Below are 27,785 nucleotides of genomic sequence, written 5' to 3'. Positions count from 1 at the left end.
AACCTCTTTTGTCCTCAGTGTGAATACCATACATTTCAGTAAGGGGTGATGACGGTGTAGCTTACCGAGATCAGCTGATCCTGGTCTCTGGAGTTTTCTGACTTGGCTTGAGGTTCAGCCATGGTGAGGTGGAAGATGCAGGTGGCAAAGGCCTTCTTCTGGTCCTCAGAAGCGGCAATCTTGAGGATGGCAGAGAAGATAAGAATACAAAAAAGGAAAACCAAACCCATGGGAGCCAGGATCACCAGCACACTGATGATCAAGGTCAGGATCTCACTGATAGCAGCATCAGGGCAGGAGAGCTTCATCACAGGTCAGATGCCCTGGAAGATATGGGCTCCTTCGTAGTGCAGAAGGACAGCCTGAGCACAGCTGACAGTGGTGCACTGCTGCAATGAGGTCAATGCTGCAAGATCCCCATAGCAGCTGATGCTCAACCTCTTGTTCATGCTGACCAAGGGGTTGTAGATCACTACATAGCAGTCATTACACAGCGCTGTGAGCAGTAAGCAGTTGTTGATGGCCAAAGCAATGAATAAGAGCTCCCGAGTGGCCCAGCCTGCCAAGGAAATAAGCTGAATCAGGCCTCTGAGGTTAAAGAGCATCTTCGATATAATCACCAAAATGTCACAGAGTCTCTGAAGCTGGCAGCATGCTGAGGAAGAAGTATATGGAGGTGTGAAGGTGGCAATCAAGGCTAATGATGGAGACTATGGTGATAGCGTCTGCCAGGGTTAATATGTTCAGTGCAAGAAACACGACAAAGAGGGTTAGCCGGTATTCACAGGAGCTGGAGAAATCCTGGAAAAGAAACTCACTCGCCAGAAGAAGGCCTTTGTCCCCTGCATCTTTCACCTCACCATGGCTGTACCTCGAGCCAGGTCAGAGAATACTGGGGACCAGGATCATATACGGTGTCTAAGAAAAAAAAATTATGAAAGAAACCTGGATGGATGATCTATGTCAAGTAGTAAGCTAGAAAATTCTTGTGGGCAGTTCATCTCACATCTCTGCTTACAGAAACTTTCTTTTCTCACTAAAAATATGCATATTTTTAGAGCAAAACATTGTAAACTCATACCTTAGTTCTATCATACACTAACTTTTCTTGGGCAAGAGATTACCTGTACAAGTTTCCTCATCTTTAAATGATGTATCAATGATAACAACATCACAGAATTATTGACAGAAAACATTTAAACAGATAAGTGTGTTTATACTACATTTTTTAAATATCAGGTCATTCAGGATCAGTGATATGATGCAGAATTCCAAGTTCTGTAGCTACAAACTAATTCCTAAGTTTCTGGAGTTTGCTTATAGCGCTTTTCACTGTAGCTTATATATTGCATCTGCATTCTTCTTCCGGTCCTTTGACTCTGACGATACTGCTTCTCTCAACTTCTGCCCTACACCACTCTTACCTAGTATCACTCATTCTTCAAAGCCACACAAAGCCATGTCATCTGTAAAATACGTTCCTTATATTCCCTCCCTCCCCTTGCCCTTCTCTCTCTCTCTCTCTCTCACCTTCTCTCTCTGGTTCTTAAGTCTTGTAAATGTAGATAGTGAAGAATTGATCACTGGTTCTTTTGTATGGAAAACACCTTATAGTACATTTGTGATTTATTATAAAACATGCTCACATTTCCTCCCTAGAGCAGGGAGGATACGGTTTAATATTTCTCTCAGATACAGAAAACATGGATCTGCTCTGTTTAGGGAATTGCCCATTGTATTGGTTTGAAACTGTTGTGTACCCCAGAAAAGCCATGTTTTATAATCCTGATTCAGTATTTCTGGGTGGGCTCTTTTGATTAAGTTGCTTCCATGAAAATGAACCACCTAATTGTGGGTGGGGCATTGGGTTAGGTGGTTTCCATAGAGATATATCTCCACCTATCCAAAGTGGGGTTACCTACTGGAATCCTTTAAGGAGGAGCCATTTGGAAAAAGATTCAGAGCCCACATAGCCAGAGACCTTTGAAGGAAAACACCCCCAGAGAAGTCTTATGATATGCAAAGAGGAAGTTAGCAGATATCTCTATGTGCCTTCCCAGCTGAGAGAGGTGTTTTGGATGGCATCAAACTTTCTTGCATGAAGGTAACCTCTTGTTGGTGCTTTAATGTGGACATTTTCACAGCCTTAGAACTGTGAATTTGCAACTTAATAAATTTCCTTTTTAAAAAGTGCTCTCTTTTTTTTTTTGGTATATTGCATTCCAGCAGCTTTAACAAACTAATACATCCATGGACACAAAGGTGTCAAAAGAAAAAAACAAGACTTGGTCCCAGGTCTTCTAACCCCATGTCCGAAACTGAATTTTAGAACTCCTCATACTGTGGTTCATTTGTACACTTTCTGAGCACAGGAATCATGTATTCCCACTCTTTATGACCCCAATGTGATGCTGCCATGTAGAGTGCAAGTATCTGCTGATAGAATCCTTACAGTTCATTGGTCCATCGTATTGATGGCCCAGTAAGAAGCAGAATGCTGGAGCACTACAGTGAAGTTTTTTACAAAGAAGAGGAAGGCTAGAGGCTTTGAACTTCTATCTCCTTTTCCCTGATGCCTATGCCAATTGACAGCAACAAACAAAGAATTAGGCTAAGTTCCAACATTGGAATAATAGAATTATAATACTAGAAGAAAACATGGTATGATTAACTTCTAATTGGAAAATATACTGGTAATGCAACTTTTCTAGTAGCTTTCACCCTAGCAGTAACTAACATATAATCATGTGTAACAGGTCAGCTATAAAAAATAGGTTCAGGAATAGAACAGATGGAATTGCCTAAAAAGTGCATTTTGCTGGTAGCAAAGCAAATCAGCCACATCACAGAATGATTTACTACTGGGTACATCTCAAAGGTAATTTCCTTTAGTGATTTTAAAATTAAATTAAATTTATCCTTTTTTCAGAAATAGGTTGTATTTCATAATGGAAATCCATAAAAAATATTTACTAGGGTTTGCTGCACAGTTATGCTTCAACTCTTCAGAATACGAGAAAAATAAATTTTATGTTAGATAATCAGGGACCATTTCTTGAAAAGAGAGTTGTTTGGCACAATGTGTGTAGCGTGGTGAGTAACTGTAAACATGCTCTATGAGGCTTATAAACAGAATCTGTATTAACTATGATTTCTTCAAAAACCAAAATATGGACAAGGGAGCATAGCTGATAAATGGTAGAGCCACATTTTTTATTACCCTGTTAATTAAGATATTCTCTAATCTTGGGAGAGCATGACTCCTTTGGATTATCCAGGAGAGCTTACAAAGTAGTAAATCAACAAAAAAGTAAAACACGAATTCATAGACACCACGATCCTTGCCCACTTGATATAATTTGACTCTTTAGCAGCAACAAAATCCATACATGTATTTTATTCCTCATCTGATTCCCTCCCTTTTCCCAAATCTCACTTATTTCTCACTCAGCAAATCTGTGGCTCAACAGAAAAATGGAGGTAGAGGAAAGAGATGTAGCCAAGGCACCAGAAGTATTGACAAATCAAGGTCATGAAGAAAAGGCAACTGAATGTGGTCATTTCTGCCCTGAGACCAGCTGGGAAGGGCAGTAGAAGGAAAGTTACAGGGAGGTCATTGGATCCTAGGCTGTCCCTCCAGCTGTGGAAGGTCTCTCTGAGGATCGGCTCTCAGGACTCTTGGGTACCATTCCCTGAGCACTCTTGGGAAGCACATGAGAGCTAAGAGGTGGCAGACAGCCAGTACCAGGGGAACTTATTATGTATGTGACACATTTACCAGATTACATATGTTGTGGGACTCTTAGGAAAGTTTTCATGCTAGTAGAAACAGCAGTGGCTTATTGGTCAGGTTTTATTTTTTTTAATTTCTATTTTATACATTCGCTTCTGGGAAAACCATGGTTACAAAGCTCAAATGAGCTCTAGATAAGAGTCACTGGCTTGGATTTCAGCTCTCTCTATAATCAGGAACTCTCATCAGGATCCCTGCTTAGCACTAGAAGCTATTTTTCCCCCTTTGTCCGGAACTGACTGTAGTTTTTGTTGTATGGGATTCAGAAATGGGAGATCAAAGCTCAATACACAACAGGGGAGTTTCTAGAAGGCCAGGAGTCCACTGTGAGTGCCAAAACAAACCCGAGGCAAGATTTCATTCTAAAGGACAGCAGACCAGCCGACAGTTAAATATGCTGGGTGATCTCATCATTAGTTTCCCTGGCTCAGTCCCAGGGAAATTTTATTTATTTATTTATTTATTTAGGGAAGAACATCTTATTCTCACTATATACTTTTTTTTTTTATACTCACTCTTATCCATCTCATCAGATCTCACCAATTCTCTGTCAAGTTAATTTTTCCACACTTGGCAAAAATGAAATGTCTGCCTTCATTCCTTGGTAAACATGAACAATGCCTCTTGTACTCCTTTTTTTAAAATTTCCCATTCTTCTCTATTGAACCTGTGATAACTTTTAATTGTAGAAAATTATAAAATGAAAAAGATTATAACAAAAAATCATTAATATTTGCTGGTTCACTATCAGTTTCTGAGATATCAGAATGGGAAACATTAGCCAAATTTGAGTGTTTTGGGAAAACTCAAAATTTTGGATTAAATTATTATTAATAAAGCCAATATCCCAACTTCTTTTCTTCCTGTTTTCAACCACATTATATTTCATGAACATGTTTTGGGGATCAAGGTATGAATGGATGGTCCCCTATTTCATGCCATCCTACAAATTACCCTTTGTTAAATTGCCACTCTAGCTATCATTGGAAATACAATCAACATTGAGGTGTAAAGTGGCTCCCTACAGGTATGATAATTGGGCAAAAAGCCTCTTTCTCCAGAAATAGTTAGGACAGCTCTATCAATCTGCAAACAGGGTGGAAAGAACTTTACATTTCAACAGTCTGAGCTCCCTGTCAAAAATCAGGATGCCATCTTGGAGGAAGATGTGCAAGTAATCTTATTTTTCAGTAGAGAGGAAAATGTTCCAAGAGTTGAAAAGGGGAGGCAGGGGAAGGCAGCATTATAGAGAGGTGAATTTAGTTCATCCACTGGAGCAGCTAATAAGTAGCCAGGAACTGTCTGGGGCAATTTTGGGGGAGACATCTGTGACTGGACTCACATTGTACACCAGTGTGAAACAGGGGAAGAACCAAGACCACAGCACAGAACTGTAAATAAAGCCCCCACTTGTGGAGGCTGACAGACATCCCCCACTGGCACAGTGGGCTGTGTTGATGACACTTCCCATGGGAAGAAGCAGCAGTCTCTACTACACCCAAGGGAGTGTAGATCAACCAAGCTTCAGTTGCAGTTTTAATTAATACATTTGGACTGCTGAATATAAGCTCTGAGCATAGATAAGCCTGAGAAAGTGGGAAAGGAACCCTGAAGTCTCCCCTAGCAAACAGGAGGCAAGGATGTTGGGAAAGACAAACAAACAAACAAACAAACAAAGGTTTTTGGAGTTAGATGAGCTCAGAATACTGGAAAAGGGCTATACCCAAAGAAAAGGGGCACATAGAGCTGGGTACCAACTTGACTTGGGAAACTTGTGATCTGGGAACTGACTGAAAAAGAATATCCTTTTTTTCTTTCTTTCTTTTTTTAGACTATTCTAAGTAGCTCATTAGAGAAAGCCTCAGCCATTTTCAATTGTTAGCACTGACCCAGGCAAGGGCAGTTAAGATGAGTCTGAGAGACAAAGGAATGAGTCAAGTGAAGGAGACAATACCCTAAAGGGTATAACTTCCCCAGGAAAGGGGAGTAGGGTCCTGTTCTAGTTTGCTAGCTGCCAGAATGCAGCACAGCAGAGACATATTGGCTTTTAATAAAAGAAGATTTATTTCATTAGTTCTTCAGAGGAAAGGCAGCCAACTTTCAACTGAGGTTCTTTCTTACGTTGTAAGGCACAGGATGGTCTCTGCTGGCCTTCTCTCCAGGCCTCTGGGTTCCAACAACTTTCCCTGGGGTGATTTCTTTCTGCATCTCCAAAGGCCTGAGCTGAGCTGTGAGTGCTGAGATGAGGTATGCTGAGCTGCTTGGGCTGGGCTACGTTGAGCTCTCTCATTTAAGCACCAGCCAATTAAATCAAACATCATTCATTATAGCAGGCATGCCTCTTAGCCAACTGCAGATATAATGAGCAACAGGTGAGATTCATGTGCCATTGGCTCATGTCCACAGAAGCAGAACTAGGCACCTTCACCTGGCCAAATTAACAAACTGAATCTAACTACCACAGGCCCAGTGCAAGTGACAGCCCTCATTCAAATAATCCAGAAACCAGGGGCTGGAAACAGAAACAGCTTAACCTTGCCTTCCACCTTAGCTTCTGTATGAACCATGCACCTGGAAGAGACAGGGTCTGCTGAGAATTAAAGGCACCTCAACACTTTACACTGGTGGAGAGCTGTGGGCTGACAAGCACCAAGTGCTGGGGAGGATAGGAAAAGCAGAGCCTAGAGACCTCACAGGAAAGTCTGATAACTTACTGGGTCTCATCTTCAGGGAAACCCTCCTCCTGAAACTTGGGCCTGTCTTGTCTGGGAAAAACCTGATTGGGGGGTGATCATATCTTGGGGAAACCACCTCAAAAAGAATTCATATAGGCATGACAAGAACCAGGAAAACAAGAGCTGAGAAATTCTAATCAGTTAAACAGAAGCTATGCTAGAGGTTAGAATAAGTTGAACTGAATGGCAAAAGACAAATAGAGAACAAAGCCAACCAAAAAGAAAACCTAGGTAAAAGAGTGAAAACATCCCCCAGAATAAACAAATCAAAGAAATCAAATGCATAGACACCAACAAAAATTACAGGTCACTGTAGGAAAACTAAGATATGGCCAAGTCAAAGGAATAAACTAACACTTCAAATGAGGTACAGGAGTTGAAACAACTAATTAAAGATGTTCAAACAGACATGCTAAATAAAATGGAAAGTCAAATCAGAGTTGAGAGAAGTTATCTCAACACCTGGCCAAATTGACAAACTGTATCTAACTACCACAGGCCCAGTGCAAGTGACAGCCCTCATTGCAATAATCCAGAAACCAGGGGCTGGAAACAGAAACAGCTTAACCTTGCCTTCCACCTAGGCTTCTGTATTAACCATGCACCTGGAAGAGACAGGGTCTGCTGAGAATTAAAGGCACCTCAACACTTTACACTGGTGGAGAGCTGTGTAAAAAGCTGTGTGAGAGAAGTTATCACAAAAAAGTTGAAGGATATAAAGAAGATATTTGGTAACCATAAAGAAGAACTCAAAAGTCTGAAAAAACAAATGGCAGAACTTATGGGAATGAAAGCCACAATAAAAGGGATGGAAAACACAGTGGAAATTTGCAACAGGAAATTTAAAGAGGCATAAGAAAGTACTAGTGAACTAGAGGACAGGACATATGAAATAATACACACAACAGAACAGATAGGGAAAAGAATGGAAAAACATGAGCAAGGTCTCAGGGAATCAAAGACAACACAAAGTGCCTGAATGTACATGTTAGGCAGGCCCAAGAAGGAGAAGAGAAGGGAAAATGGGCAGAAAGAATAATGGAGGAAATAATCACTGAAAGTTTCACAACTCTTATGAAGTACATAAAATTACAAGTCCATGAAGAGCAGCATACCTCAAACAGAATAGATTCACATAAACCCACACCAAGACACTTACAAATCAGACTGTCAAATGTCAAAGACAAAGAGAGAATTCTGAAAGCAGCAAAAGAAAAATGACTAATTATATACAAGGGAACTTGATAAGACTATGTGCAGATTTCTCAGCAGAAACCATGAAGGCAAAAAGGTAGTGGTAAGATATATTTAAGACATTGAAAGAGAAAAACTGCCAAACAAGAATTCTATACCAGCAAAACTATTCTCCAAAAATGAGGAAGAGTTTAAAATATTTTCAAATAAACAGATGCTGAGAGAGTGTGTGAACAAGAGATCAGCTGTACAAGAAATACTAAAGGGAGCACTACAGGCAAACAGGAAAAGATGGAAAAGAGAGGTTTGGAGAGCAATGTAGAAATGAAAATGTTAATAAGGGTAAATTGTAGAAGAAAGTACTGCCTTTACAGCAATAGCATTAAATGTTAATGGGTTGAACTCCCCAATCAAAATGCACAGACTGGCAGAATGGATTATAAAACAGGATCCATCTATAGGCTGTCTACAGGAAATTCACTTTAGCCCTAAGGACACAAATAGGTTGACAGTGAATGGTTGGAAAAACATATTCCATGGAAACAAAAACCGGAAAAGAACAGGGGTAGCTGTACTAATATCACACAAATTAGACTTTAAGTGTAAATTAATTAAAAGAGACAAAGAAGGACAGTATGTATTAATGAAAGGGACGATTTATCAAGAAGACATAACGATCATAAATATTTATTCACCAAGCCAGAGTGCCCAAAATATGTGAAGGAATAACACTGAAGGGAGAAGTAAATACCTCTACAATAATAGTTCGAGACTTCAATACACCACTGTCATCAGTGGATAGAATATCTATACGAGGATGAATAAGGAAACAGAGATTTTAAATAGTATGATAAATGAATTAGACTTAACCAGACATTTAAAGAACATTGCACCCCTCAATAGCAGGATATGCATTTTTCTCAGGGGCCCTGGATCATTCTCCAGGATAGATCATGGGTCACAAAATGAATTATAAAAAAATTAAAAAGATTGAAAATTATACAAAACATTTTCACACATCACAATGCAATGAAGTTGGAACTCAACAGGCAGAATGCTGGGAAATTCACAACTACATGGAGGGTAAGCAAAACACTCTTAAACAGCAAGTGGGTCAAGGAAGAAATTAGAAGAGAAATCAGTAAATATCTCAAGGCAAATGGAAATGAACACACAGCATATTAAAACTTATGGGATGCAGCAAAAGCAGTGCTGAGAGGGAAATTTATTGCCCTAAACACCTATAATAATGAAGGAGAAAGAGTGAAAATTGAGAAATTAACTGTTCACCTGGGAGAGCTGGAGAAACACCAGCAAACTAAACCCAAAGCACACAGAAGGAAAGAAATAACAAAGATAACAAACATAAATGAAATTGAGAATATGAAAACAATAGAGAGAATTAAAAATACCAAAAGTTTGTTCTGATGAACCTTAGCTAGCCTGAAAAAGGAAAAAAACAGAGAGGATGCACATAAATAAAATCAGAAATGGGAGAGGGCCTATGACTACTGACCCTGCAGAAATAAAGGAGATAATGAGAGGATAGTATGAACAAGTACAAGCTAATAAACTGGACAATATAGATGACATGGACAACTTCCTAGAAAAGCGGGAACAACCAATAGTAACTAAAGAAATAAATTACCTCAGTAAACCAATCACAAAAGATTGAATCAGTCATCGAAAAGCTTCCAAAAAAAGTCCAGGACCAGATGACTTCATATATGAATTCCACCAAGCATTCAAGAAAGAGTTAGCATGAACCCTGTTGAGGGAAAGCTCATTCTATGAGTCTAACATCACCTTAACACTAAAGCCAGACAAAGAAACTACAAGAAAAATTTACAGACCTATCTCTTTAATGAATATGTATGCAAAATCCTCAACAAAATAATTGCATGTTGAATTCAGCAGCACATTAAAAGAATTATACACCATGACCAAGTGGGATTTATTTCAAGTATGCAAGGCTGGTTCACAACAAGAAAATCAATTAATGTAATACAGCACATCAGTATATCAAAGGGGAAAACACATCATCATCTCAATTGATGCATAAAAGGCATTTGAGAAATTTGACATCCTTTCTTGATGAAAACACTTCAAAGGATGGGAATAGAAGGAAACTTCCTCAACATGCTAAAGGGAATATATGGAAAAAAAACAACCCACAGCTAATATCACATTCAGTGAGGAAAGATGGAAACCCTTTCCTTTAAGGTCAGGAACAAGATAAGGATGCTGATTGTTGCCATTGTTTTCAGCATGGTGCTGAAAGCTCTACCTAGAGCAAATAGGCAAGAAAAAGAAGTAAAAGGCATCCAAACTGGAAGGGAATAAATAAAACTTTCACTGTTTCCAGATGACATGTTTCTATATGTAGGAAATCCTGAAAAATCCATAGCAAAGTTACTAGAGCTAATAAATGAATACAGCAAAGTGGCAAGGTACGAGGTTAACATGCAAAGATAAGCATGGTTCCAGTGCACTAGCAATGAGCAATCTGAAGAGGAAATCAAGAAAAAATCCCATATACAATAGCAACTAAAAGAATCAAATATTTAGGAATAAATGTAATCAATGCCACAAAAGACCCATACACAGAAAACTACAAAAATTGCTAAAAAAAAAAAAAAATCAAAGAAGACCTAAATAAATGGAAGGACATAGTATGTTCATGGACTGGCAGACTATATATAGTTAAGATGTCAATTCTATCCAAATTGATTTATAGGTTCAATGCAAAACCAATTAAAATCCCAACAATTTACTTTGCAGAAATAGAGAAACCAATAACCAAATTATTTGGAAGGACAGAGTGCCCTGAATGGATGAAAATATCTTGAGAAAGAGGAATACAGTGGGAGATCTCACACTATCTGACTTTAAAGCATATTACAAAACTACAGTGGTCAAAACAGCTTGGTGTTGGCATAAAGATAGATATATTGACCAATGGAATATGATTTGTTCAGAAATAGACTCTCTCATTTACGAACAATTATCTTTGATAAGGCAGTGAAGTTGACTCAACTGGGACAGACCAGCCTCTTTAATAAAACGTGCTTGAGAAACTAGATATCCATATACAAAAGAATGAGAGAGGATCTTATCTCATACTTTATATAAAAATTAAATCTAGGGAGATGCAACGGTGGAACGCTCAGCAGGCAGAATTCTCGCCTGTCATACCAGAGACTCAGGTTCTATTCCCGGTGCCTGCCTATGCAAAATAAATAAATAAATATATATATTATTTATATATGTATAAATATATATATGTATATATGTATATATGAACTCTAAATGGATCAAAGAACTAAGAACACAAAACTTTTAGAAGAAGATGTAGGGAAATACCTTAAAGAGCTTGTGATACGTGACAGGGTCTTAGACCTTAAACTCAAAGTGGGAACAATGAAAGAAGAAATAGATAAATGGTATCTCCTCAAAATTGAACATTTTGTGCATCAGAGGACTTTGTCAGGAAAATGAAAAGGGAGTCTACTCAACAAGAGACAAAATTTAGAAACAACGCAGCACATAAGAATCTAATATCCAGATTATATAAAGAGATCCTACAGCTCAACAACAAAGAGACAAACAACCCAATTTAAAGATGGGCAAAAGATATGGATGGGCACTTTTCAGAAGACATGCCAATGTCTCAAAAACATATGAAAAGCTCATTTTGGGGGGGCGGGGCAAGGGTAGCTCAGTGGTAGAATTCACTCCTGCCATGAGGGAGACCCAGGTTAGTTTCCCAGACCATGCACCTCCTCCCCCACTCAAAATATATATATATATATATATTTTTTTTTTCATATATATATATGAAAATATGCTCAACTTCACTGCTCAGTTGAAATGCGAATTTCAAATGCTCAGGGAAATACAAATCAAAATGACAATGAATATCATCTCACATCTACTAAAATTGTCATTATCAAAGAACAGAAAACTGCAAGTGCTGGAGAGGATGTGGAAAAAAGGGGCACATTTATTCACCGGTGGTAGGAATGTAGAATGATGCAATCTCTCTGGAAGGCAGTTTGTTGGTTTCTCGGGAAGCTAAGTATAGACTTACCATATGATCCAGCAATCCCATTACTAGGTATATATTCAAAGGGACTGAACATGGGGACATGAATGAAGTTTGCACACTGATGTTTACAGTGGCATTATTCATGATTGCCAAGAGATGAAAATAGCCCAAATGTCCATCAACAAATGAGTACATAAAGAAACTATGTATATACGTTCAATGGAATATTACAGCACTGAACAGAATAAAATCATGAAGCATTCAACAATGTGGATGAACACTGAGGACATTATGTTGAGTAAAATCAGCCAGAAACAAAAGGACAAATACTGTATACTCTCGCTAATATAAACTAACATTTCTGAACAAATGTTGAGAGTGAATTTGAGAACACAGGTTATTAGGAAATAGAAGATGGTAGAGATTGGGCACTTGATGCCGAAAGAGTACAGAATCTTCAACAGGATTAATTGTAAAGATCCATAAATAGATAGCACAATACTATGTCATGTCCAATAGCACAATATTGGACATACACTGAACAAATCTGAGTGTGAGTATGGTCGAACGAGGAAGGCTAGGGGCATGGATGACACCAGAAGGGATGATAGAAGACTGTGTACCTTAGTGAAAACTAAAGTGAACAATGATAGTGATTAAATGTACAAATATTATAAGGTTTTTACATGAGGGAGAACAAATGAATGTCAACGTTACAAGGTATTGAAAATGGGATGGTGTATGGAAAATTACATCCAAATTAGGGTCTAGAGTTAACAGTAACATGGCAATATGCTTCAATTAAATCTAACAAAGGCAATATGACAAAGATAAATGTCAATAAGAGGGGGATAAAAGGAAGGGGATGGATTTTTGCTGTTGTTATTGTTATTCTTCCTTTTTATTTTTTTCATTTCTTCTTTTTTTTTCCCTCTTCTTTCTTTGAGGAAGAAATAGAAATGTCCTCATGTAGATTGTGGTAGTGAGTGCATAATTATGTGATTATACCAGGAACCATTGAGTGTTTATTTAGGATGGATTGCATGGTGTGCGAATAAAACTGTTTAAAAAATAAACAGAAAGATACAACCTCTGGAGAAAATGTGGAGGAGATGTACCTTTTCACTGTTCGTAGGGAAGTAGAACGGTGCAGCCCCTCTGGAGGGCAGTGTGGTGATTCTGCAGGAGATTAAGTATAGGTTGCCATATGATCCTGCAACTCCATTATTAGGTATATACTTGGAAGAACTACAAGCAGGGACACAAAAGGACATTTGCACGCTGGTATTAACGGCAGCAGGATTCATGATTTGCAGTGTATGGAGGTGGCCTAAGGGTACATTGACAGCTGAATGGAAGGATGAACTGTGGTGCATACATGCAATGGAATATTGAGTGGCTGCAAGAAGGAATGAAGTTGTGAGGCATGCAAAGAGGTGAATGAACCTTGAGTACAACATGTTGAGTGAAATAGGCCAGAAATGAAGAGACAAATATTATAGCACTTCACTAATATGGATTAACCATAATGTGCAAACTCTGAGAATTGAATTTGAGAGTATGGGTTAAGGAAAGACTTACTATAAAGGTCCCTAGATTGTAAGCTCTTACAGAAGTCACATTTATTCCTAAATTGTAACAGTTATTTCTGAATTCTGAGATGCTTAGCTCTTTGTATATCATCTGGTTGTTCTCTAGAACGTTGGTTATCTGTGTGATGCCTGAGATTCAGAGCTAGAGTTCTGCAGCTATGAAAGTGAGCATTACCCATAAAGTAACTGTTTAAAAAGCTGAAAAAGAGATCAGACTTCAATTGGAGATATGAATGAATCAGCTGATCTAGTTAGAACTAAGGTTAATTAGACTACCTATTTATTAGGTCGATCCCTTGATCTTGAGGCTTGCCCCTTTGAAACTTATTCCTAGAAAGGAGAAGCTAAACCTACTTATGATTATGCCTAAGAGTCACTCCCAGAGAACCTCTTTTGCTGCTCAGATGTGGATTCTCTTTCAAAGCCAACTCTGCAGGTGAACTCACTGCCTTCCCCTCTACATGGGACATGACTCCTAGGGTGTAAATCTCCCTGTCAATGTGGGACTTGACTCCCAGGGATAAGCCTGAACTGGCATTGTGGGATTGAGAAAACTTTCTTGACCCAAAAGGGGAAGAGATATGAAACAAAATAAAGTTTCAGTGCTGAGAGATTTCAAATAGAGTTGAAAGGTCATGCTGGAGGTTATTCTTATGCATTATATAGATATCCCTTTTTAGTTTTTAGTGTACTAGAAAGAATATTTAGAAGGAAATATCTGAAACTGTTGAACTGTAATCCAGTAGCCTTGATTCTTGAAGATGATTGTGTAACTAACTATATAGCTTTTATGGTATAACCATGTGACTGTGAAAACCTTGTAACGGACATTCCCTTTATCCAGTGTTTGGATACATGAGTTAGAAAATAAAGGCAAAAATAAATAAATAATACGTGGGGACAAAGGGTATGGGATGCTCTAGGTGTCCTTTTTTATTTTATTCTTACTTTTTTATTTTTTGAAGTAATGAAAATGTTCAAAAATTGATTATGGTGATAAATGCACAATTGTGTGATGATTCTGTGAAGCATTGATCATATACTTTGGATGATTGATTGTATGGTATGTGAATAATGTGAATATATCTCAATAAAATTGCATAAAAAAAGAGCATACAAATTTTTGCAGATTATTTGAAAGCCAAGCCTTATAAAAAATCCATATTAATTTATATTCAAAGATTATTGCTGAAGTTCCAGGAATTCTAACCTACAGATAAGTTGGGGTCCTACCCATAATCTTGAGGTAAGAAGGTGGGGAAGGAAGGAGCTAAGAATACAATCTGAGGAACACAGATATGACCCCATTTATATTCTTTCCTATCCTGTCTGTCATGAAAATTCCTTTGGGTTATATAATATATATCACAGTCCTACATAGTGCTCTTTGGGTTATAATATGAGAGAAAGTTTGATTCTTTCACATAATTAGCCAATGTATGTTTGTTGAATGAGCAACAAATAAATGAATGTCATTAATTAATTCCTTGGTTAATAAGAGGGAGGAGCAGTCTTTCCCTATAGCTTGATCTTTCCAGCTCAGTTTAAGCAAACTCATTTTTTGTTCCCACAGCTGAATGTCAAAATTTCAACTCTGCCTTTTCTCAGTAATAGAAAGCATCTGGATTCCTTAGTAGACATTTTCTCCTTTAAATAAATAGATAATGCACATTAAAAATATTAAAATCACACAAAAAGTGTTGAAAACAAAAATCGAACAGAATCCTGCATGTATGAACATCTAGGAAAAAGGATAGCATTGCTTTTACCCACTGTATTGGTCCAGGCAGTTACAAAGTCCTTCCCAGTTTTCATGGGGAGGTGGGTATTGAGAGCAGCTGACTGTGAGGACAGCATGTGAGACGGCATATAGTATCACATCCCTCTTTGGAAAATACAATCTGCCACGCTAAATAAATATCTACTCTTGAATGATGCAGGCTGGTTGTCCTCAAGGGAAACAGGAAACAACATAAAAACTAGGCTAATCAAATTCATACTCCCTCTACCTGTTGTTTATATAAACCTGATCACCCTTTCTGGAATGCTTAAGTTCTTGGAGACATGAAAGGACAATATAAGCCTCTCCAAAAGGGAGATTCTAGATGTATTGCTAATTAGAAACTTGAGATTATTTTCATTTGAATTGAAAAATTAAGAGATGCACATTTAGTGTCTCTAACATCCAAGGATACGTTCTAGTGTTCTCCCTTTTCCTTTCCATATTTGCAACGTCTTTAATAATAAAAAAAAACCCGGTTTCTATTATTCTCAATACATTTGAACACTTGCTCAACTCTAAAATACACAGAAAATATTGTCAGAATTATTAACTCCTATCACAAGTGAAAAACAAGCCTACTAAATAGAGTTTCAAAATGTTTTGTGCATATTCCTGTGTGTCTTTTTTATGTAATTCAAATGGGCTGCATTCTAGGTACTGTTATGCTACTTGTTTTGCCCCTTAACAATATATTTTGGATGTATTTACAAATTAGTACATGAATATTAATCATATTCATTTGAAACACAGTATATTGTAGGGTAAAAATATAGAATAATTTACCTAACCAAACAAGACTAGCAATGCTTACGGATATTTATGCTGTTTACAGCTTTGGGCATTTACTGGGAGTATTAAAAGAATCACTATTCATATATAGTTGTGAATCTCTGTAGGCTACATTCTTGAAAGTGAAATTTCTTGGTCACTGATACCAGCATTTAAAAACTTAATAGCTATTGCCAAACCGAAACCAAACCAAGACACAACAATTTAACCACTCAGCAACACTGAGAGTGCTTCCTTACCCACATTTCCATCAACCATGCACCTTACCTACTCTTTAAATATTTGGCAAGTTGATGAGTAAAAATGATGCATCATGTTTCTTTGAATTTTCATATCTTTAATTATTAATGAGACAGTATATTTTCACATGCTTATCAGCCATTTATATTTCATTTGCTGTGAATGTCTACTTACATATCTTGTTTATTTTTCATGCTGGATTATTTGCTCTTTTCTTATTATAAGAGTTCAAGGATAAGAAAATAAAACCTTTTATCATATGCGTTGGAAATATTTTTCTTCCATTTGTCACTTTTTACTGGACTTTTGGGTTTGAAATTCATTAATATTATATTTGTAACTTAATATCAGTCTTTTTTGCTTGCACATTTTGTTTAAATGTATAAAAGGGTCTCCCTACTTAAGATTTTTTTTAATTACTTATGCTTTCTTCTAGACTTTTTCTATTTCCATTTTTCATTCATCTGGAATTTAATTCGTTAATAAGGAACAAAGTTGGATATACTTCCTAAAGCCATAAAGGATATACCTTTTTTATTCCCAATAACTAGCCTGTTTCAACAACATATGTTGGATAACAAAAATGACTCATAATGCTACTACCTTATGCTACCTTTTAACTTTTCCCCACATTATTTTTTTAGAATTGACTTAGTTACTCTCACAGTTAATAGTTGATGATATTTTCATTGGTTTCATAGTATATTCATAGAAATTTAAGAATCACTGTCTTTATTCTCTAAAATACCAAGGTTTTCTATGCAGAGCAAGAGTTAAAAGAAATTGTTTAGGTCTTTTTCTATTTTTCAGTAAATTTAAAAATATTCATATGTAGATAATGTACACTTCTTATTCCTAAGCATTTGATCTGGAATTAAAATGGAATATTTTCTCCCACTATATTTTCTAAAAGCTGTTGCTTTCATCACTTTCTATCTTTCCATCTCATTCCTAATGGTACTCTAACCCAAAAACTTCCTCAATTTATTAAGTCCTACAATCTATAACTATATTTTTCTATCATTTTCAGCATCTCTTATGCTGCTTTCAGCTTCCATCCTATTTTCCTTCCCTTCTCTAAGATTCAATATATTATCATTTTAGTTACTATCTTGCATTCACCTTTAATTTACATGCTCCTATCTCGCCCAGCTTAATACCAACCTTGATTAAATAAAATTTTCCCTTTTCACAGAGCACCCATGTAGCTGAATTTGACTCATGAAAAATACATTACTATGATGACCAGTCTTACTTGAAATTAATGACACTTAACATTGAGTTCTTTTTTTAAACATTTTTAATTGTAAAATATAACATATACACAAAGCAAAGAAAGAAAAAAGCAATAATTTTCAAAGCACATTTCAACAAGTAGTTACAGAACAGACCCCAAAGTTTGTCATGGGCTATGGTTCCGTCATAGATTTTTCCTTCTAGCTGCTCCCAAACACTGGAGGCTCTAAGGAATATGAATATAGTGACTCCGCAGTCATACTCATTTGTTAAATCCAATTTTTTCTGTTATACCTCCTCCTTCTCCTTTAATCATTCTCCCATTCTATAGAGATCTTTGGGCAATGTCTGTTTTGACTTTTTCATGTTGAGAAGGGATGTCCACACTAAAAAATAGGGGGAAATTAATTGATAATCCTGAAGAGGCTGATACCTCTGGGTTTCAGGATTTATCTGACCTAGAAACCCTCTGGGAATTATATGCTCCAGGAAGACAAACCTAGTGCATGCAACCTTTATAGAGTCTCAATTTGAGCCCTAAGTGTTCTTGAGTGACAAAAAGAGTGATGTTAACTGGGGTTTAGGAAACCATGACAATTAACACTATCTAACTGAAGCTTGTATAAGAACAGCCTCCAGAACATTCTCTTGACTCCATTTGATCTCTCTTGGCCACTGATGCCTTATTTTATTACACTTCTTTCCCCACTTGTGTCAAGAAGGCATTGTCAACGTCAGTGTCAGGGCCAGACTCATGCCCAGGAGTCAAGCCCCATGCTGTCAAGATTTTCACACCTGAATGGCTGTTCCACAGAGGGCGAAGGGAAATGATTTTCCTTGCAGAGTTGGGCTTAGAGAGAGAAAGAGAGAAAGAGAGAGAGAGAGAGAGAGAGAGAGAGAGAGAGAGAGAGAGAGAGAGAGAGAGAGAGAGAGAGAGAGAGAGAGAGAGAGAGAGAGAGGCCACATCTGAGCAACAAAGAGGCTTTCTGGAAGCAACTGTTACGCTTTGCTATAAGTAGTCATAGCTTCTCCTCCCTTCAATGATAAGTTTTGTAAGGACAAGCCTCAATATCTAAAGCTTGGCCTATTTTCTTGAGAGTCCCTAATGATTGGGAGGATATCTGGGATTTCCCAGATGGGAGATTTTAAATTTGGAAATTGTTTAAAGCCACAATAGGATTGTTTATTCAGCAATCAGTCCAATATCTCTCCTTGGATATGTGCTTGGCATCTCAAACCAAACATGTTCCAACATGAACTTGTCAACTTCCCATTCAAATCTATACTTTATCCTAAGCCATCATCACCTCTAACTTGCATCACAGCACCAATTTCAAGTTGGTTTCTCCCTGCTTCCCCTTTGGCTCCTGAGGTCAGTTTTCCATATAATAGCCAGAGTAAAGATTTTCATTTATAAATCCAATCAACGAATCTCTTTGCTCAGGTCTCTCTCTACCATGACTTCCCATGCCTTTTAGAATAAAATCCAAAGTTTTTACCTGGCTTATAAGACCCTGAGTCAGAGCTTCCCCTCTGCTATTGCACCCTGGCCACACTAGTTCTGTTTGCTGTTCCTTATATACAAGGTTACTACTTTCTCAGGACCTTTTCCTCCCTCCTATTTCAGACTGCAGCACACTTCCTCTGGGTTTTTGTATGGTTCACTCATTCCCTCACTTGACTTGTTTTTTAACTCCAATGTCACTTTCCCAGAAAAGCCTTTCCCGACCACCCTACTTAAAACAGGCACTGTTTCCTTTCTCCCAGGGTTGACTATCCCATTTCTTTTTTTTTCTCTTTGCTCAGATCACTTATTACCTCCCATAATATTCTATATTTACATATAGACTTTTATAGTGTCTATGTTTTTCTAGGAACATAAGTACTGTGGTAGCTGGAACATTGTTTCGTTCACTGCTTGTTGGTTCTATTAATATTTAGCAATTGCCTAGTATACAATTTTGCATCCCTTATTTTTGACCTCGTTATTTTATTCCAGAGAGTGATAAGTTGATATCACAGTGTTAACTAATGGGGAATGACACTGGTGGACATTTCTGTAGATGAAGTGGTTGGGGAAGGAATCTCTGAGGACTTCTCATTTTACTTAAGGTCTGAATGATAGAATGAATGAGAATAAATGAATGTGAATCTGGAGAAAGGTAACACTGGCAAAAGGTACAGTAAATACAAAAATCCTAAGGTAGGAACAAACTATGTTGATAAGTACTGGAGTATCAAGTAAGGGATTAATCACAGGAGATGAAGACTTAACAGCATGAGTTAATGAGGACATACAGAGTATTATAGGACACAATAAGGAAAGGGAATTTTATCCCAAGTGCAATGGGAATACATTGGACAGTTTCAATTAGAGGAGGGACATGAGCTGATTTCCCTTTCAATAGTTTGGAAAAGAACTGACTCAGCAATTGTAAGTTAGTTCAGTGGAAGAGTACGTTGATACCAGCTGCCGAGCTGTCCCTGCCTTTTTTCTAACAAGGCTATTTCTTCAAAAAGGCAGCTCCTATCATTACATGATCACTTAGATGTTCCCTGTTTCTCCTTTCTCATAAAAAATGCAAAATATGACAAAGTTGGGTTCCTTCTTCTAGAGCCATACCATATTCTATTCAGTCTAGTTAAACATAGCTGCAGGCCAATGCTAACTTGGGGGTTGTGTATTGCCACTTCTCTACTTGAAGATTTTGCCCCATATAATCCTATTTTGCTTTACACCACGTGGTACTACTAATATGTGTGTTCCTTGCACCCGTTTGCTTGATAGATTCATTGACTAGTTTGGGGAATGCATACTAAGTATCTTTAATGTGTTTTATTTGGAATGATATTAGACATCTAAAAGAAGTGTCAAAAGTAGGCAGCTAGTTATATAAGTCCGGATACAGAGCAAATCAAAGCTGGAATTACAGGTTTTGGATTTACCTTTATTCTCCCTCAGCAATTAGCCTAAATCAGCAAGAACCAACCTAAACAGATAATCATAGATAAAGCTGTCCAAGAGGCATCCCTCCACAAGAAAAGTCCAAGCTCCAGATAATTCTAGGCTATAAAATCATATGATATAAAGTCAGAGAATAATTCAACTAAACTTTTAAGGAATGGATGATTCCAATGCTCCTTAAAGATGTCCCAAGCTTAAGGAAAAAAGGGAAATCTTTTAAAAGTATTTCTTAACATGAACAGCACTGAAAGCAAAATCTGATTTGGTTAGCAAGCACATGCACATACTTAGATACCAACAGATTTCACAAATGAGTATCTCTGGAAATTGTAAGGATTAGTAAAGAAAAAACGTAAGTGCACTAAAATAATAGTACATCACGGCAAAGTGTAAGGTTGTATTGCATATGATCAAGAGGCAATACCTTGGAGCGAAAACTCTTGGAATTTGAATCCTTGCTTCACCACTCATGAGGTGTGTGATCTTGGGCCTACTATTAAAATTCCACTTGTCTCAGTTTCCTTTACTATAAAGTGGATATCACAGTATCCATACCTATAAAGTGGAAATAGTGACAGTATCTACCTCATAAGTAAAGATGAAATAAGATAATTCATGAGAAAAATGCCTGACATTCAATGGCATGCAGAAACTTTGATCTTTTCAAGATAGAAGAATTGTTGGGGCACCAGACCCAGGTGGCCCAACAGCTTTAGTTCCGGAATCTTTGTTTACCAAACTTCAGTTGAAATGCACAGTCAGCTGTTGCACTTCATTTCCTAGCAAGGTAGTTTTGTCAATGGAGTCATGGGTTTACCAAACACGTTTGCTAGCAGCTGGGCAACAACAGCTATCAGCAAACACCTGCTATTTATCTATAACCTGAGCAGCATTTCTATATGCTACCTCCCAGCATTTAAAGTGTATGATGCAAATTTCAAAGTTATACATTTCCTGGGATAAATCAAGTCATGGAATTACACTTATGATCCTAAAACAAAAAGTGTCAAAAGCGATGCCCATGATCCTACTGTGATTTATCCCGAGTTTCTCAACCTGTGGTGGGGCATCTTTACCACCAATGTTTTACCTCTGCTCCAACAATATGGCCTTGTCAAAAACACCTTCTTGTACCTAAATGCAGAAGAAACCTCCAGAGCCAGATCACACCTGTCCCCTGGTGAGATCCCAGCTGTAGCACAGCCATTTACATCATTGGAGGAGTAAGAGTGGCGAGAGCAGGGCCAGGCTGATTACATGGGAGCAGATTTCTTTGACAGCCTCAAGAGAAAACTTGACACTTATGTCCAGTGGAAGCACTGTCATTTTCCTGTGAGCACATCCACTTCGCAGGAACTTAAAATACTTACACTTAAAATACAGACATTAGTATCTAGAACAGGGTCAAGAAAGGTCTGTTACAGTTTCTAGAGGTTTTCACTAAAATTCATCAGATGAAGAGTTTTTGCAAGACAATGGGAGAACTGTGAGTTTTTTCTTTCGTTTGCTGGGGAGATGCAAATGTTCAAAGAGATGATCATGGTGATGAATACACAGCTATGCGATGATATCGTGAGCTATTGATTGTAACCATGTCAAGAATGTTTATATGTCAAGAATGTTTGTTTGTTGTTTATAATAAAAAATATTTTCTAAACAACAACAGAAAAAGACAACAGGTTGGAACTGGGCAAAAGGTGTAAAGCTAGCACAGCCCTTGGAACATGGACAGCGTTTCTGCCTTTAACCCTACACTTATTTATTTAATGTTTCAAAAATTCTCAATTAATGCTGATTGTCAATAAGTGTGTAAAGGGAAACTCAATATTAAACTATTAAGATGACTATATCAATGCTTAAAGTGTGATGAACCAGGCTCTATATTTATTTCCTTCAGACCAAACATGGCATCCATCCCTGGCATGCTTGTTGCACCTTTCACTACACATACAGTTTAGATTTACCCAAAGCTTCCATAATGATTTTAATTCTGCTTTCAGGTAAAGGAAGCACATATTAAACTGCTGAGTGATTTGAAAACCTATCAACAAATGGAGATAATCTATCATACTTCCTAGTTTTAGTATCTGAAGATATTTACCAGTTTTCTATGTATGGTGAGGTAGCATGTTAAAATGCTTTTGTTCAGTTTTGCATATTTGAGAATAGCAGTGTGTTCCATGAATGGTTACCGGCAGTGGCACCCTTTATGAAAAATAAGGACTTATTGCCATCAAGAAAAGCATTCAGTGTATGTTTGCTATTTATTATTCCATTAGTACAGATGGTTCTCAATTTTTAAATCTATTAACAAATTTCACCTGTAAATGAAAAGAGAAAAATATATGCTTTTATCTTCGGATTCTGAAAAAGACATCTAATAGAATGTAACATTCATTGTCCATCTTAAATACCAATAAAATAGGATTAGATATATAACTCTTAACATTATAAGAATATATGTATCTCCACTAAAAAAAATCAGTATCATCCTTTATAGGGAAAAATGCAAAATACTCCCAATAAAATAACAAAATGACAAAACACTGTCACCATTACCATTTGATTTTTCCAGATGTAGTGACCAGCACAATTAAGTCCAGGGAAAGAATTAAAAGGTATAAAATTGGAAAGGAAAGTTTAAAATTATAATCACTTCCAGTACTAGAATATCTGGAAAATCCAAAAGATTCCACTGAAAAACTCGACATATATTAAAATAATTCTATGTCAGATCTGGATACAAATTTATCATTGTCTTAGTTATATAGAAATAAAAAGCAGCTAATAACTATAATGGGAAAAATAATATGTTCCATAAGAAGCCACAAAAACTTGAGAAATGTGCAAAATCTGCAGTGAAATGGATTTCTGGTGCAGACAAAATGGCATAGACTTGTTTGTCCCTGATCGTCCTGCTATGGACAACCAGAAACCCTGGAAATAGTCCAAGAGGCAACCACAGGAGAACAGGGAAAGCCAGTGAGAGGAAGGTAAACCTGTTTGGAGCCTCAGAACTGAAGGATCAGGGCTGTAGCAGGGAATCTAAGTTCCCCACCCAAGGGATGAATGATACCCAGCTGGATGTTTCCTGAGCCCCAGTCTAGCACAGAAGGTGGCACAGCTGGGCTCATTCTGGGTAGAATGGAAGTCCTGGGTAGGTAGAACATCAGGTGCGCCCAGCACAGCAAGGGAATTTGGGCAGGGACCCCAGCTAGCAAAAAGAAGCCAGGAAAGATCTTCTCCTTCCTTGCAGGACCTATAGCTCCACTCCCCCTCTGAGAAATACTCGGGCAACTGGGCAGCATCCACAAAACAAGCCATCTATCCAGTCTCTTTTTTCCCCTGCAGGTCTTAGACTCCCCTCTCCACTGGGAAACATTCTGGCATTGGGTGGCGCCAGCAAGAGGAAACCTGACACAGTTAAGGGCTAGCTCAGCAAGTTGCTTTTGCACTTGGGCCTGAGCCATCCCTCACTGGCTGCCCTGCCTGGAAACCCCCTGCCACCCCTTCAGACAGCACCAGCTAAGGACAAGTGGGAGTCCCAGGAGAGCCAGATAAATTGAGCAGACCAAAGTTACATGCCCTGGAAATTCAACTGTCACTGGAACCACAACCCATAAATGTAGGCCAGGACCTGGATGCTACTCTAACTGCTAAAATAAAAGATTTAAATAGTACTCAGATTGTCGTAACATAAAAGTCAAAGCATCTAGGATACAAGCTAGAAATCAATAACAGAGAGACAAAAGGAAGACCTCAAAAACATGAAAATTAAACAGCATACTTCTAATTAATATGTGAGTCAACAGGAAATTTCAAAGTGAAAATATATAGAAAGGAATGAAAATAAATATACAACATACCAAAAAATGTGAATGCAGTGAAAGCAGTGTTGACAGAGAAATAAAATAGTACTAAATGCTAACATTAAAAAGGAGAAAAATCTCAATCAATAATTCAAGTTCCTACCCCAAGAAAATAGAAATAGAACAGCAAAATAAAACAAAATCAAGCACAAAGAAGGAAAAATAAAGATGAAAGCAGAGGTCAATTAAATTTAAATTGAAAATAATGGAAAAAACAAATGTAACAAAATAAGTTCTTTGAAAAAAATTTATAAAAGTAATAAACCTTTAGTAAGACTGGCAAATATAAAAAGAAAAAACAAATTACCAATATCAATCAATAAATAAGGATATCACTATAGATTCTACAGCTATTAAAAGGATAATAAGGAAATACTACCATCAGGTAGTTCATAAATGTGACAACATAAAATAAATAAACAAATTTCTAGAAAAACTACCAAAACTCAATCAGATAATCTGAATAATCTTATAACTAGTAGATAGGTAATAGATAATCCAAGCAGTTTTACAATTATTAAAGAAATCAAATACATAATTGAGTAATTCCTGTAAAAGAAATCTCCAGGTTCACTGGAGAATTCTACCAAACATTTAAAAAAGAATTAACACTAATTTTACATGATCCCTTCCAGAAAAGAGAAGAGAGAACTCATTTTATGAGGCCAGTCTTATCCTGATACCCAAACCAGACAAAGCCAGCGCAATTAAAAGAACACTACAGACCAGTACTTCTCATGAACTTATATGCAAAAATTCTCCAAAAAATGTTAGCAAACCAAGTCCAAAAACGCAAGAAGTCTACACCATGACCAAGTTGGATATATTCCAAGAATGCAAGTGCAGCCCAACATTCAAAAATCAAACAACAATATCCACTATGTTAACAGGCTAAAGGAGAAAAATTATATGATTGTATCAATTGACATAGACGAAGCATCTGACAAAATCCAATGCCCATTCATGACAAAAATTCTCAGCAAGTTAAGAATAGAGAATTACCTCAACTTGACAAGAGCATATCCAAATACCTACATCTGACATCATGCTTAATGATGAAAGACTGAATGCTTTCCCTTAAGACCAGAAAACAGAATAAAGACACAAAGAAAGGAAGAAAGGAAGAAAGAGAAGGAAAGAAAAGGCAAATGGATTTGAAAGGAAAAATAAAGCTGTTCCTATTTGCAGATTACTTGGCTTTCTACACAGAAAATCTGAAGGAATCTAAGCAAATTAAACACAAAATAAAAATTATCTGAGAACTAATGAATGAATTCAGTAAGTTCACAGTGTGCATCATCAACACACAAAAAGGAATAAAATTCAAACAATTAACACATAGAAACTGAAATAATAAAACACAATATCACTTAAAAGTGCTTCAAAGAAAATGAAATACACTTAATGAAACATACAGGATCTGGGTGGTACAATGGTGGCTCAGTGGCAGAATTCTCACCTGCCATGCTAGAGACCTGGGTTCGATTCCTGGTGCCTGCCCATGCAAAACAAAAACAAACAAAATACAGGATCTGCAGGCAGAAAATTACAAACTGCTGATGAAAGAAATCAAAGACATAAATAAATGGAGTTCCTTGATCTAAACTTCAGACTTCATATAAAAATCAACTCAAAATTTATCATGGACTTACATGTAAAATGTAAACATATAAAACTTTTAGAAAAAAAATTATAGAAAAATGTAAAGGCTCCTGATTCAATAGATCTGAAACACTGGAAAATAATACCATGTTCTTGAATAGGAAGAAAATTGACACCTTCTTGATATCACAAATTGACATCCTCCAAAAGTTAATTTATAAATGCAATGGGATCCCAATATAATACCAACATAATTTGGGGTTTATATAGTGTTATGAATTGACACAGACATAAAGACACACTCCACAAAGACACACTCAAATCCTAATCCTGGGTTCCGTGGATGTGAAAGCATTTGTAAATAAGATCTTCAAAAGTCTATTAGTTAAGATTAGACCAAATGAATCAGAGTGGGCTTTAATTTTTTTTTTTTTTTTTTTTTTTTTTACATGGGCAGGCACCGGTAATCGAACCCGGGTCCTCAGGCTTGGCAGGCAAGCATTCTTACCTGCTGAACCACTGTGGCCCCAGAGTGGGCTTTAATTCAATATGACTAGAGTTCTTACAAGGACAGGAAATCTAGACAGAGACACAGATGACTAAGCAGGAGATAGAAGGAGTCAAATGGTCATGTGATGGAGGCAGAAATTAAGTTAAGGATTGCCTGCAAGCCACCTCTAGAAATCTACAGATTTTCAGAGAAAGAACGGCCCTGCCAATACCTTGATTTTGGACTTTTAGCCTGCAAAACTATGAGATCATAAATTCTTATTGTTTAAGCCAACCAGTTACAGCAGCCCTGGTGCCTGGGTTGCAGGAGGAGGTAAATTAGACAAGCTGCTTCTAAAATTTATATGAAAAATGCAAACAGGCTAAAACTAGCCAAAAAAGTTTTCTGAAGAAATTGAGAGGTAAGTAGGAAAAGTCAACAATAAAGAAGTTAGCTAGGATATTTCTGAGTTTGAAAATAAAAAGCACAACAGGATGCTTTAAATTTTCTGGATACAAGTAGGGTGTTTTATAGAAAGAAGAAGGGATGGGGGTGAATGAAGTTTCTTAGTTGGCTGATGTACTTAAATTGCCCAATTTACAGAAGAGCAGGAACGCCAGAGCAGGGGACCTTAAATATGCTTGTTTTGTATACAGCGTTTCTACTCTTAAGTCTTTGCTTGGAGAAGAAGGGATATTCCAAATGCACAGATCCAGCTCAGCAAGGCAAACAGGCTAGTTGCCTTCCCACGTGGCAGACATCTTCTGTGAGTGGTCTTGTGGTAGTCAGGAACCATTTTGGAGAGAGTGTTTGTAGAATAAATACAGGGATAGAGGGCAGGGTGGAGACCCACATGCACTGCTTGTTCCTTTTAGGAAAAACTTTTGCTCGGTCCATCAGAATCTTGACCTACCCAATGACTGTAGTAGACATTCTTTCTGGGGCCTCAGGAAAAAGGATAACAGTCCCTTAAAAGGAGATGAAAATTTTAACCTACATGTAGGAGGAATTTGCTGCTGAAAGACATAAGAAGTGTCCTCTAGTCCAGGGAAATGAGAACATCTCTTAGGGAAATTTACTTACCATTGGAAAACCATAATTTATATATGGAATTCTTAAAAATGGGGAAGTCAGTTTATGGCAGAAGAGTTTTTTTTTTTGAAGGTGAAGGTCCTAAATGACAAATAAATGAAATGGTCTTTGAATTTCAGCAAAAATACAAAATAGAAAGAAATATCAGGATAATATTTGAAATAATAATCAAAGGTTTTCCCCCTCTCTTTTTTCATTGCTATTTTTTTTGCCCTGGTAAAGGATAAACAAAAGGATCCAGAAAAAAATAAATCAATTGACTATTTCAAAAGATTTTTTTAAAAGTCATAACTGAAACTTGTTTTGAAAGCTAAATCAGTTTTTTAACTTTAGCAAACTTTTTTTGAGAAGCTCCAT

General features: G+C 37.1%; 1 pseudogene; it reads left to right on the top strand.

The window, feature by feature from the left end:
* Window positions 1-861: 861 nt before the first annotated feature.
* On the top strand, window positions 862-21,806 carry LOC143680165 (glycogenin-1 pseudogene; annotated as a pseudogene).
* The last annotated feature ends 5,979 nt before the right edge of the window (window positions 21,807-27,785 follow it).

The sequence above is a fragment of the Tamandua tetradactyla genome, chromosome 4 (genome assembly GCF_023851605.1).
Source record: "Tamandua tetradactyla isolate mTamTet1 chromosome 4, mTamTet1.pri, whole genome shotgun sequence".
In the NCBI taxonomy this organism is placed as follows: domain Eukaryota; kingdom Metazoa; phylum Chordata; class Mammalia; order Pilosa; family Myrmecophagidae; genus Tamandua; species Tamandua tetradactyla.
Note: the sequence above shows the minus strand (reverse complement) of the source record. Positions and strands in the feature narration are given on the sequence as shown.